The sequence below is a fragment of the Gossypium arboreum genome, chromosome 4, assembly GCF_025698485.1.
Source record: "Gossypium arboreum isolate Shixiya-1 chromosome 4, ASM2569848v2, whole genome shotgun sequence".
Taxonomy (NCBI): domain Eukaryota; kingdom Viridiplantae; phylum Streptophyta; class Magnoliopsida; order Malvales; family Malvaceae; genus Gossypium; species Gossypium arboreum.
In genome coordinates this window covers 62532035-62546632 of record NC_069073.1, presented here as the reverse complement: position 1 = coordinate 62546632, position 14598 = coordinate 62532035, and positions in this window count along the sequence as shown.

Sequence of the window (14598 nt, the reverse complement as noted above, 5' to 3'; positions counted from 1 at the left end):
TCCGCAACTACCAAGATTTTTACAAAGTTGTTAAGAATGTTATTCAGCTGAGGTTTTCTCACAAGGTTTAAAAAGGGTATAAGTTTTTAATTATTAACAAGGGTTTTTAATGGAAACATGGTTTTTGAAAAACACTTCAATGTGACACGCCAGATTCGAGCCAAAATTCCAGGCCTGGTTTGGGTGTTACATTTTATGTTGATAGTTAAGGCGGAATAGATTGAGCTTAAGGTCAAGAAAGAACCAATACTATAGATGAGTATTGACCCAAATCTTATAGGAAGCTTACGATGAATGGATGATAGAAATAAGACCTTGACCCGCTATCTATTTAGAGATAGGAACCAAAGGTATCGGGGTTAGACGCCACACTCAAAGAGTGATAAGTTCACAAGAAACAAGGTAGATGCCACTAGCAAGGCTAGATAAGTCAGCTTGAGTCTTAAACGAACAATGAGAGTTGAATAAACTCACAAAAGTTAGATTAAACATAAAAGGTGTCAAAAGTCTGATTTACATCAAATGAGCTTCATATTTATAGCTCAAACAGTAGCTAGCCGAATGGACACTAGGTAACTTAAATGGACAGCTTCAATTTAGCTTAATTGAGCTAAAACTTCTTAGTACCTTCTTTAAAACGTCCCTTGTAGTCTCCTAGGTAGCTTAACTTTAATTGAAGTGAAAATGGAGTTGTATCTAGCTGAATACAATCGACCAAAGGTGTGAACAACCTTTAAGGAGTTGCCTTGAAGAACCGAATGGTCTTGAGCCTTGATTGTAACTGTCCAGTTTAGACCCTAGTCGAAATAGTGGTTTCAAGACCACAAATTCGAGTGAAAAAATATTTTAATATTATTTTCTGTGCTTATTGTATGTGAATTAGTATGTGTGAAAATTTTGTATGAAAATTTGATCATTTGTGTGCTTAATTTGATAAAAGGACCTAATCGCATAAAATGTAAAAGTGGCCGTCTATTTGTTAAAGTGCTTAATTATTATGTTTCTTTAATTGTGAGGTCCTTATGATGCAATTAGACCATTGAATTAATGGATGGACATATATGCCTATAGTTAGTGGAATTTTGATATTAATTCATTAAGGGTAATAATGTCATTTTGTAATTTAAGTTAAATTAAATAAAAAAAGGTTAAAATTCATTTAGTTCATCCATCTTCCACCAAAAATAGAAAGAAAAAATAGTGTTTAAGTGTTTGAAGCATTCGACCATGGTCCAAGCTTGATTTAAGGTTCATTTTTGTTCGGTTTTTGATAATTTTTACGTTTTTGTGATCGTTGCTTTGTGTTTTACTAAGCCCATGTTTCAATTTCTTATTTTGTTGATGATTTTCAGTTATTCCATTGATGAAACTATGAGTTTTATGAAGTTTTATGATAGTATATGGAAGCTTGATGTTGGGTTAACATGTTTTATCTTTGAATTTTTGATGAATTTGAGTAATTTGGAGTAAATTGTAAAAAGGAAATTTTGAGGGACTTAAATGTGAAATAAATGAAATATGTGGGCTTATATGAGCACTAAGAATATTCGGCTAAGCATTTATCTAAAGAAATTTGGTGTATTTTGTGATCTTATGAATTAGGGACTAAAATGTGAAAATGTGAAAATGTGAAAATGTGAAAATGTGAGGGCTAATTTGTAAAATGCCCTAACTATGTGTTTTTGGATTGATTTGAATGATTTGGTGAATAAAAGAGTTAAATTTGAATTTATATAGAGAAAGAACTAAAGAAAACGAAATTAGATCGGGGAAAGTTGAAAGTCGTAGAGTAGCTGATTCCGTCTATCCAAATTCGTACAAGGTAAGTCTATATACAAATAAATGTAGTTGAAATGGTTTATTTATGCTTATAGGCTATTGAAAAATGATGAATGGCTTTATCTCTTGAATATGAGATATCCGAGAAAGTATCGACAAAGTTACGATATCTGAAAAGCCTCGTACAAACCCTAGGAATAGTTAGGATACATATGTCATGACATAGGATCTGATATGTGTTCTCATGTAAGACCGCGTCTGGGACGTTGGTATCGACTTATGATTTACGTGTAAGACCATGTCTGGGACATCGACATCGTATTTGATTTTGTGTTAGACCCTATCTGGGACAGTGGCATCGATATTTGATTACATGTAAGACCACGTCTGGGACGTTGGCATTGTACGAGCTTTTCGAGCTATCCGCATTTCCTTATGATTCTGAACGGTTTAACAAGCATTCTAAAAATATGAATGATTATATGAAATGTGTATCTGATTTAGGTACGTTTGAAACTGTGTATCATATTTGATGTTCAAAGGTAAGTGTGACAGCCCAAAATTGACCCTAGTCGAGATGTGGTTTCGGGACCACAAAACCGAGGCATAAAAATAATTTAAAATTTATTTTGATGCCTATGATATGTGTTAATTTGTGTGTGACATTTTTGATGTTTCGATTTAGTGTTATAAATGTGAATTTCACTAGAAAGGACCTAGTAGTGAACTTTGAAAGTATGATGGGGAAATGTGTGATGACTAGTTGCTCATGCATGCAAAAATAAAGGATTTGCATGTCAAATTCCCCCAACATGAAGTGGCGGCCATGGCAAGAGAGGATGGGCAAAACATGTCATGAAACATGTTTTGTTGGTGCATTGGGGAGAAATAATAAACAAAGGTGTATGGGTAAGAAAAGAATGAAAAAAAATGTGTGTGAGTGTGGTATTCCCCCCATTGCCGTGAGTTGTAGAGAAAGAAAGAAAAATTTTGTTCATCCTTTCTTTGAGCCAAAACTAAGGAAGAAGGAGGATTTTTGCTCCATTTTTGGTTTGGAAGAGATCTAGAAGGAGATTTTGGCTATACTTGCATCAAGATTAAGGTATGTATGAGGTTGTGTCATGAGATTCATGCATGTTTTAGTTGCTAACTTGATGTTCATGTTAGCCATGGTTCAAATCCTTGTTATGCCATGGAAATGGTATTTGGCCAAGGTTGTTATTGTGTTGAAGGCATTGCATGCTAAATGTGAAGCTTGCTAATGATGCATGCAATGATGGATTGACTACTCTTGAAATTTCTTTGTAGCAATCTTGAGTAAGACATTGAATTCTTTGTTTAACCATGACCGAAGTTGAAAGAGTATGGTTGTGATGTATTCGGCCATGGTGCATTCATGAGCATGATTTATGCTTGTTACTTGATTGGTAAAAATTTGTGTTTGGATGGGTATGAACCCCTTGAGATTCGGCCTTGCACCTATATGTGTATACATGTTTGCACATGATGTATTGGCATGACATATGTACTATTTCAAGGTATATATTTGCTTGTGATGATGTTTGGTTATGAAGTACATGAGAGATGTGTATTGAGCTACAATATGTAATCGTTAGTTAGTAAAATGCATGCTGTTTTGTGTGGTATTAAGTGCATAATTGGCCTCAACATGGACATGCATATTCGCCACATGAGGGGAAATTGGTGTGCATGCATTCGGTTAGAGGCAAGCATATTGATGCCTATTCTTGGCTTAGAAAATTGGCTAAGAGGAATATTAACTAATGTGTTGAGTTCGATTCGTGATTTCGTACATATGTGACTTTGATGCCTAATGAGCATATATATTGGCTAGGTATCTTGAGTTCCTCTTCGATGCTCAAATGATAAAACCAATTTATTTGTTAAATTAAGCTCAAGAGCAAAGGGAGCTAAATCCGATAAGGGAAGGAAAAAGTCGTCGAATAGCCGTCGAAATCGTTCGACCACGTCCGAGGTAAGTTTTGAGTATCGAAACTTAGATTTTGATTCGATTGAATGAAGTAATGAGCAATCGAATTTGTGCCTTTGTATGTGGCCATTGAGCCGAAATGATATTTTTGCTAAGGAATTGTGCATAAAAGTTGTGTTATGAAATTGAAACAAAGATGTGTATGAATGTTCGAGTGATATCGGGCTAAGTTCGAAGGCAATTGTGCAAATTGTGATATCCGGGCTAAGCCCAAGGCAATTGTGCAAATTGTGATACCCGGCTAAGCAGAAGGCAATTGTGCGAAGTTATGCTATCGGGCTAAGCCCAAGGCAATTGTGCAAATTGTGATATTCGGGTTAAGTCCCGAAGGCCTTTGTGCGGGTTACCATAACCGGGCTATGTCCCGAAGGTGTTTGAGCAGTAGCTATATCCGGATAAACTCCAAAGGTATGTGATTCGAGAACTTTGAACTTGCTGGAAAATTTTCAGTTAATGCACTTGTGAAATTCCCAACAACAAGGTATGTTTTGTGTGTGCCGCACACTATGAGTAAGTCGTATGAATATTCGCCTAATGATAAATGAGCTATCGGCATTAACTAGGCCGTTATTTGTGTATGAATATAAGAGTTGGGATTGTGAAGTAAGCATGTCTTTGAGAAATTGTGCATATGAATTATTGTTTAGCTACTTGAATGCTATGCTTTGGTTGTGTGTATATTATGGCTCAAACTTACTAAGCATAAATTGCTTACTCCGTTTCTTTGTTTCTCTGCTTATAGATTTTGCTCGTTAGCGATCGGATTCGGGATCATAGAAGTTGAAGTCAACCACACTATCAAAGCCCTTTTGGTACTCCTTTAGTTGAGTTTTGGATATGGCATGTATAGGACTACTCTCGGTTGTTTTAAGTACTTGTGATGTATATGTGTGCGTGCCATGCGAAAATGGTTCGTAAAAGTGGAGTATGGAATTTGACCATATGTGGTTTGTAATTATATTTGGTTTCATGATGTGATTATGGTTTGGAATGAGAGAGTTGGTCACATGATCAGCCATTGGAATGGCTAAATATGATCATATGTGGACCTAAGTATGACTAGACTATAGTTGGTTCATGGGAACTACAATATAGGTAAAGCCTACCTTAAAAACAGAGGCTGCCAGCTGCAGTGACGTGGATGTGAAAAATCACCAAAATTTGTAGGAATGGTGTTAAATAGTGAATAAATTATGTGATCGAACCTTGACGAGTCTACTTTCATATGAAAGTAACAAAACGATCATATAAACAGTATACCGAGAGATATTAAAGTTCTCGTGAGACAGGACCAGAACGGTTTCTGGGTCCCCTGTCATGACTTTGAAAATTTACCATAAATTATCCAGAATGAATTAGACGTCATGCCTTATATGTGCAGATTCCTTTTTGAGTCTAATTTCATTAGAAACAAACGGCATCAGTATTGAAACCCTGTACAGAGATATATTCAAGTAGTAACGCGCGAAGGTCAGTGTAGTCGACCCCTGTAACATGGGTGACTTTAAATAATAAACTGTACCAATTGGCCCGACCAAAAATTCTAGAAATAAATCCATGGATGGATATATGAGTCTAAATTCAGGGAAAATTTACGGAATCAGTTTCCGAGTTGTGAAACTCGAGATACGCTTTTTAAGGTGACAGCGATGCAGTTTTCCAGCTTGCCTGGAAATGTCAAATTGGTCGGTGCCATAAGTGGTTTTGGCTTGTTAACCCCTCATGTCCGACACCGGCAACGGTCTCGGGTTCGGGGTGTTACAATTTTATTGGTATCAGAGCTACGGTTTAGTCGATCCTAGGACTACCGTGATATGTTTGGGGTCTAGCTATACATGCCATTAAGTGATAATTGATAGTGTGGTTATTTCTGACATTTTGAAATTTGTGTTTGTTTATAGCCATGGATCCCGATCCCAACCGAGCAATAGCTGATAATGTGGAGAGTGTGGCGCCTGCTCCCGCGCAAGGGACAACGCCGGCGGACTCTCAACCTATTGCTAGCAATCCGAATGATGAGGCTAAGCAAGCCTTTTATAGCGTGATGAATGATTGGTTCAACCAATACATTCGAACTAACACGGCTGTTCCACAACCTCCATTCCCGACTAATGCAACCCCCGCACCTACAATACCTCCGGTAACTGACCAAATAAGGTCAAGTAAGCCCCTAGTCGACAGAATTCGAAAACATGGGGCTACTGAATTTAAAGCTACGGATAGTGACGATGCCGAGCAAGCTGAATTTTTGGTTGGACAACACTATCCGGGTGCTCGATGAGCTATCATGTACACCCGATGAATGCTTAAAGTGTACTTTCTCCTTGCTACGCGATTCTGCCTACTATTGGTGGAGTACTCGACTTCTGTTGTGCCTAGGAGCACGTAACTTGGGAGTTCTTTCTAACCGAGTTCAAAGAAGTATATCACGGTCGAGATTTATGGATCAAAAACGGAAGGAATTTCTTGAACTTAAACAAGGTTCCATGTGGTTCCGACTACGAATGAAAATTTGTGAGGCTTAGCCAGTGCAGCTGAATGCATTTCTTCGAAGGCGTGATGTAAACGCTCAAGATGGAATGAATGATAATATAAAGCGGTATGTTGGCATTTTGGAAACCGAGAGTTTGTGGCTCTTGTCGAGCGGCGTGCAAAGCCGAGGAGCTCAAGATGGAGAAAAGAAAAGTGAAGTGGGAGCAAGGAGTTTCAGAAGAGGTCTTGGGAAGCCCTTCCCACATCATCAAAGAAATTTAGAGATGGCTTAGGCGGTCTAGAGACATTTCGGGCTTTTCTAGACGAGACCTCGATCGACCCCTATGGGCACGCGAGTCACTTCGATCGCCGGTGTTGGCAATGATCATCGAGGCGAACGGAGTGCCAATATTGTGGCAAATGGCATTCGGGAGTTGTAGATTCCGTGACCGCTCTGTTACAAGTGCGGATCATCGATCATTTCATTAAGGATTGCCCGAGCTTATCCGAACAAAACGTAAATCAAAGTGGGAACCCGGTGCTACCACAACTTGAGGTAGGCCACCTAGAAATATGGGCAATGCTAGTGGCGGTCGAGAGGATCTAGAGATGCTACCATCGATCCGAGGCTCGTGCTCTGCTAGGACTTATGCCATACGCACACGTGAGTATGCTTTCTCGCCGATGTTATTCTCGGTACTTTTACTCTCCTTTACACTAATGTGATTGCTTTGATTGACCCGGTCCTACCCATTCTTATATATGCGAAACCTTAGCATCGAGAAGACTTTGCCCATTGAGTCTCTCGAGTTTGTAATTCGGTGTCAAACCCTTGGGTCATTACGTGCTTGTCAACAAAGTGTGTAAGAAAAGTCCCCTAGTATTCCGAGGTTCTTGTTTTCCGGCGGACTTGATGCTTTTTCCGTTCGATTTAATTCGACGTTATTCTTGGTTTGGATTGGTTGACCATGCACGATGCGGTTGTAAATTGCAAAAGCAAGACTATTGATCCGAGGTACACAAATAACGAGATAATTCGGGATGAGTCTACGGACTTAAAGGGTTGCCACCGTAATATCAAGCAATGTTGGCCCGAAATATGTAAGAAAAGGGTGCGGCGTACCTTGCGTATGTGCTCAATGACAAGGAGTCGGAAAAGAAACCCGAATCTGTACGTGGTTTGTGAATACCCGGATGTTTTCCTCAAGAATTGCGGGTTTACCAACTGTTCGGAAATAGAATTTGGCATCGAATTGGTACTGGTACCACTCCAATTCGATAGCTCCGTATCGTATGGCACCAACGGAATTAAAGGAGTTGAAAGCTCGGTTGCAAGAATTGGTGGATAGAGGTTTTGCTCGCTTGAGTTTCTTGCCTTGGGGTGCGCCGGTGTTGTTTGTGAAAAGAAGGATGGAACCATGAGGTTGTGCATCGACTATCGTCGACTTAATAAAGCGGCGATAAAGAACAAATATCCGCTATCACAGACGACGATTTGTTCGATCAATCAAGGAGCTTCGGTGTTCTCAAAATAGATTTGAGATCGGGCTATTATCAATTACGAATTCGAGATTGGACGCACTCCAAGACCGCCTTGAAGCGAGATATGGTCACTACGAGTTCCTAGTGATGTCGTTTGGGCTTACTAATGCCCTGCGGTATTTATGGATTTAATGAATCGGATCTTCGAGACCATATTTGGATCGGTTCGTAGTCGTGTTCATTGATGACATCTTGGTCTATTCAAGAAATGAGACCGAACATCTTTGAACACCGAGGTTAGTCTGCAAATTTTACTGAATAAGCAATTATATGCTAAGTTCAGAAGTGTGAGTTTTGGTTAAGAGAGGTTAGCTTCTTGGGGCATGTGATATCTCAGACGGGTATTCGAGTCGACCAGAACAAAATTTCAGCCATACTTAACTCGAAGCCTCCGAGAAATATTACCGAGGTTCGAGCTTTTGGGGCTAGTGGTTATTACCGACGATTTGTGAAAGGTTTCTCAACGATAGCCACACCAATGACGGTTACTCCAAAAGGATGTTAAGTTCGAATGGACGGAGAAATGTCGAAAAGTTTCGATCAATCGAAAACTTATTTGATGAAGCCCCAATTCTAGTGCAACCCGAATCGGGCAAAGAGTTTGTCATTTATAGTGTCGCATCCCTACTTGGGTTGGTTTATGATTGATGCAAGAAGGGCGAGTTGTGGCCTATGCGTCGAGACAATTAAAGCCGCATGAGAAAAATTATCCGACCCATGATCTCGAATTGGTCGCCATCGATTCGCCTTAAAGATATGGCGATATTACTTATTTGGTGAGAAGTGCCATGTGTATTCGGATCACAAAAGTCTCAAATATTTGATGACCCAAAGAGACTTAAATCTGCGACAAAGGCGTTGGCTCGAGTTGTTAAAAGATTATGAGCTCGCGCTGATTATCACCGGAAAGGCTAATGTGGTTGTGGATGCCTTAAGTCAGTAAATCATTATTCGCTTTACGAAGCGATGAATGTGCACTTGTCATTCGATCCGACAATGTGTTAGTAGCTGAATTGAAAGCCAAACCATTATTGATACATCAAATTCGTGAAGCCCGTAAAGTCGACGACGAGTTGGCGCAAAACGGCCGAGTGTGTTCGAACAAGGACTCGGAGTTTCAAATCGATGATGACGATTGTTTGAGGTTCAAAGGTCGTCTGTGTGTTCCAAAGAATTGAACTTATTTCGATAATTTGAACGAAGCCCATTGTAGCCGAATGGCAATCCACCCGGAGTAATGCGAAGATGTACAACGATTTGAAATGTCGGTTTGGTGACATGGTATGAAACAAGACATCTCCGACTTTTTTGAGATGTTTAATATGTCAACAAGTGAAAGCGGAACATCAAGTGCCTTGAGATTACTTCACCGATCACGATACCCGAGTGGAAATGGGATCGAGTCACAATAGACTTTGTATCCGGACCGCCATTGTCGCAAGTAAGAAGGATGCGATTTGGGTCGTTGTAGATAGATTGACTAAGTCGGCTCACTTTGTCCCCGACGTGCGGTTTTTCAATGGACAAACCAGCCGAATTGTACGCTTCTCGATTGTGAGATTACACGGGTGCCTATTTCCATCGTGTCGGATAGAGATCCGAGATTTACCTCGCGATTTTGGAAGAAGTTGCAAGAAGCTTTGGGTACCAAGTTGCATTTCAGCACCGCCTTTCACCCCCAAACCGATGGTCAATCCGAGCGGATAATTCAGATACTTGAGGATATGTTAAGATGTTGCACCCTCGAGTTCAGTGGTTCATGGGAACGGTATTTGCCTTTGATTGAATTCGCTTACAACAATAGTTTTTAATCAAGTATTAAGATGGCACCCTACGAGGCTTTGTACGGTCGTAAATGCCGTACGCCATTGTTTTGGACTGAGCTCGGTGAAAGCAAAATTTTCGGGGTGGATTTGATTAGAGATGCTGAACAGAAAGTGAAAGTAATCCGTGAAAGTCTGAAGATAGCCTCCGATCATCAGAAGTCGTACGCGGGTCTGAAACGAAAAGACATCGAGTATCAGGTGGGAGATAAAGTGTTTCTCAAGGTTTTGCCTGGGAAAAAGATACTCAGATTCGGCCGTAAGGGCAAGTTGAGCCCGAGGTTCATTGGGCCATATCCGAGCGAGTCGTTCCAGTGGCATATCATCTAATTTTGCCCCCTGAACTCGAAAAGATTCACGATGTCTTTCATGTTTCGATGCTTCGACGCTATAGATCTGATCCATCGCACGTGATTAGTCCATCAGAGGTTGAAATTCAAGCCAATATGAGTTATGAGGAAGAACCGATTCGTATCCTATCACGTGAAGTGAAAGGGTTGTGAAACAAGCGAGTTCCGCTAGTGAAAGTGTTATGGCTCAAACACGGGATAGAAGAAGCTACTTGGGAAACCGAGAACTCTATGAAAGAGCGATACCCAACCCTATTTACGGTAAGATTTTCGGGACGAAAATTTCTTAAGTGGGGAGAGTTGTGACAGCCAAAATTGACCCTAGTCGGGATGTGGTTTTGAGACCATTAAAACCGAGGCATAAAAATAATTTAAAATTTATTTTGATGCTTATGATATGTGTCAATTTGTGTGTGACATTTTGATGTTTCGATTTAGTGTTATAAATGTGAATTTCACTAGAAAGGACCTAGTAGTGAACTTTGAAAGTATGATGGGGAAATGTGTGATGACTAGTTGCTCATGCATGCAAAAATAAGGATTTGCATGTCAAATTTCCCCCCCCCAACATGAAGTGGCCGGCCATGGCAAGAGAGGATGGGCAAAACATGTCATGAAACATGTTTTGTTGGTGCATTGGGGAGAAATAATAAACAAAGGTGTATGGGTAAGAAAAGAATGAAAAAAAAAATGTGTGTGAGTGTGGTATTCCCCCCCCCCATTGCCGTGAGTTGTAGAGAAAGAAAGAAAAATTGTGTTCATCCTTTCTTTGAGCCAAAACTAAGGAAGAAGGAGGGATTTTTGCTCCATTTTTTGGTTTGGAAGAGATCTAGAAGGAGATTTTGGCTATACTTACATCAAGATTAAGGTATGTATGAGTTTGTGTCATGAGATTCATGCATGTTTTAGTTGCTAACTTGATGTTCATGTTAGCCATGGTTCAAATCCTTGTTATGCCATGGAAATGGTATTTGGCCAAGGTTGTTATTGTGTTGAAGGCATTGCATGCTAAATGTGAAGCTTGCTAATGATGCATGCAATGATGGATTGACTACTCTTGAAATTTCTTTGTAGCAATCTTGAGTAAGACATTGAATTCTTTGTTTAACCATGACCGAAGTTGAAAGAGTATGGTTGTGATGTATTCGACCATGGTGCATTCATGAGCATGATTTATGCTTGTTACTTGATTGGTAAAATTTGTGTTTGGATGGGTATGAACCCTTGAGATTGACCTTGCACCTATATGTGTATACATGTTTGCACATGATGTATTGGCATGACATATGTACTATTTCAAGGTATATATTTGCTTGTGATGATGTTTGGTTATGAAGTACATGAGAGATGTGTATTGAGCTACAATATGTAATGCGTTAGTTAGTAAAATGCATGCTGTTTTGTGTGGTATTAAGTGCATAATTGGCCTCAACATGGACATGCATATTTGGCCACATGAGGGGAAATGGTGTGCATGCATTCGGTTAGAGGCAAGCATATTGATGCCTATTCTTGGCTTAGAAAATTGGCTAAGAGGAATATTAACTAATGTGTTGAGTTCGATTCGTGATTTCGTACATATGTGACTTTGATGCCTAATGAGCATATATATTGGCTAGGTATCTTGAGTTCCTCTTCGATGCTCAAATGATAAAACCAATTTATTTGTTAAATTAAGCTCAAGAGCAAAGGGAGCTAAATCCGATAAGGGAAGGAAAAAGTCGTCGAATAGCCGTCGAAATCGTTCGACCACGCCGAGGTAAGTTTTCGAGTATCGAAACTTAGATTTTGATTCGATTGAATGAAGTAATGAGCAATCGAATTTGTGCCTTTGTATGTGGCCATTGAGCCGAAATGGTATTTTGCTAAGGGAATTGTGCATAAAAGTTGTGTTATGAAATTGAAACAAAGATGTGTATGAATGTTCGAGTGATATCCGGGCTAAGTTCAAGGCAATTGTGCAAATTGTGATATCCGGGCTAAGTTCAAGGCAATTGTGCAAATTGTGATACCGGGCTAAGCCCAAGGCAATTGTGCGAGTTATGATATCCGGCTAAGCCCAAGGCAATTGTGCAAATTGTGATATTCGGGTTAAGTCCCGAAGGCCTTTGTGCGGGTTACCATAACGGGCTATGTCCCAAGGCGTTTGAACAGTAGCTATATCCGGATAAACTCCGAAGGTATGTGATTCGAGAACTTTGAACTTGCTGGAAAATTTTCAGTTAATGCACTTGTGAAATTCCCAACAACAAGGTATGTTTTGTGTGCTTCGCACACTATGAGTAAGTGCGTATGAATATTCGCTCTAATGATAAATGAGCTATCGGCATTAACTAGGCCGTTATTTGTGTATGAATATAAGAGTTGGGATTGTGAAGTAAGCATGTCTTTGAGAAATTGTGCATATGAATTATTGTTTAGCTACTTGAATGCTATGCTTTGGTTGTGTGTATATTATGGCTCAAACTTACTAAGCATAAATTGCTTACTCCGTTTCTTTGTTTCTCTGCTTATAGATTTTGCTCGTTAGCGATCGGATTCGGGATCATAGAAGTTGAAGTCAACCACACTATCAAAGCCCTTTTGGTACTCCTTTAGTTGAGTTTTGGATATGGCATGTATAGGACTACTCTCGGTTGTTTTAAGTACTTGTGATGTATATGTGTGTGTGCCATGCGAAAATGGTTCGTAAAAGTGGAGTATGGAATTTGACCATATGTGGTTTGTAATTATATTTGGTTTCATGATGTGATTATGGTTTGGAATGAGAGAGTTGGTCACATGATCAGCCATTGGAATGGCTAAATATGATCATATGTGGACCTAAGTATGACTAGACTATAGTTGGTTCATGGGAACTACAATATAGGTAAAGCCTACCTTAAAAACAGAGGCTGCCAGCTGCAGTGACGTGGATGTGAAAAATCACCAAAATTTGTAGGAATGGTGTTAAATAGTGAATAAATTATGTGATCGAACCTTGACGAGTCTACTTTCATATGAAAGTAACAAAACGATCATATGAACAGTATACCAAGAGATATTAAAGTTCTCGTGAGACAGGGCCAGAACTGTTTCTGGGTCCCCTGTCGTGACTTTGAAAATTTACCATAAATTATCCAGAATGAATTAGACGTCATGCCTTATATGTGCAGATTCCTTTTTGAGTTTAATTTCATTAGAAACAAACGACATCAGTATTGAAACCCTGTACAGAGATATATTCAAGTAGTAACGCGTGAAGGTCAGTGTAGTCGACCCCTGTAACATGGGTGACTTTAACTAATAAACTGTACCAATTGGCCCGACCAAAAATTATAGAAATAAATCCATGGATGGATATATGAGTCTAAATTCAGGGAAAATTTACGGAATCAGTTTCCGAGTTGTGAAACTCGAGATACGCTTTTTAAGGCGACAGTGACGCAGTTTTCCAGCTTGCCTGGAAATGTCAAATTGGTCGGTGCCATAAGTGGTTTTGGCTTGTTAACCCCTCGTGTTCAGGGTGTTACAGTAAGTATATGCATCTTTATGATCAAGTGATTATATGTGACAAAAGTATGAGAAAATATGCTATATGTGCAAATGAATAGGGATTATGTGAAATGTATTTGAGCTACATGGTTTGTGATAGCATTTGGCTAAGGAGTATATATATATTATGATGCTTATATGTTTATGTTGTTAAATTTATTTGTATATGTCTTACTAAGCTTTTGAAAGCTTACTTTGCTTGTGTTTGCCTTGTTTTATAGATATCGTAGCTATTGGGAGCTCAGGGATTGTCGAGGATCATCACCACACTATCAAACTCTATTTTGGAACATTTTGATAGTGTAAATATTGGAATATGGTACGTATAGGTTAGAAGTATTAGGATATGTTTTGTAATGTATATACCATGCCATGTGATATGGTTAGTTTGTGTTTGAACTTATGGTTTGATTATGATATATGATATGTGATGCAAGTATGCCATTATGATGTGCATTTGGTTGGCCAAAAGAAATTGTCAATTTGGTAAGTTTTGATATGTGCATATTTTAGAATTGGCCAAGAATTTGGTATGTGAATGAATGGAATGTATCAAGATTATAAACCATATGTTTTGGGATTTTTTTGGTTTATGGAATGACATGAATTGGTATGTGTTACGAGCATGAAATTGGTTGATAATGTTATGGCATGATTGGTGTATGTATTGGTTGTGAAATAGATTAACATTTCGTATGCAATTGATGCTTATTTGATGTTTGTAGGGACGACCCTTAATGGGTGGCAAATTGGCCTTGTAAGTGGCCTATTTTTGCCCACACAGGCAGGGACATGGCGTGTGTCTCAACTGTGTGCTCGAGGGCCATTTCGAAATGAGCCTAAGCAGACCACACGGTCGCACACAGTGGCGTGTGCTAGGCTGTGTGGCCAAGTCAGTTTCTACCATAGGCTAGACACATAGGCGTGTGACTGGCCGTGTTACCCAAGTCAATAGCCTCCCTAATTTTCACATGGTCTGGCATAAGGGCATGTCATGTGGCCGTGTGGACAAGTCAGTATGTATGTCCTATTTTGACACGGCCTAGACACACGGGTGTGTCTAATGCCGTGTGAGGTACACGACCTG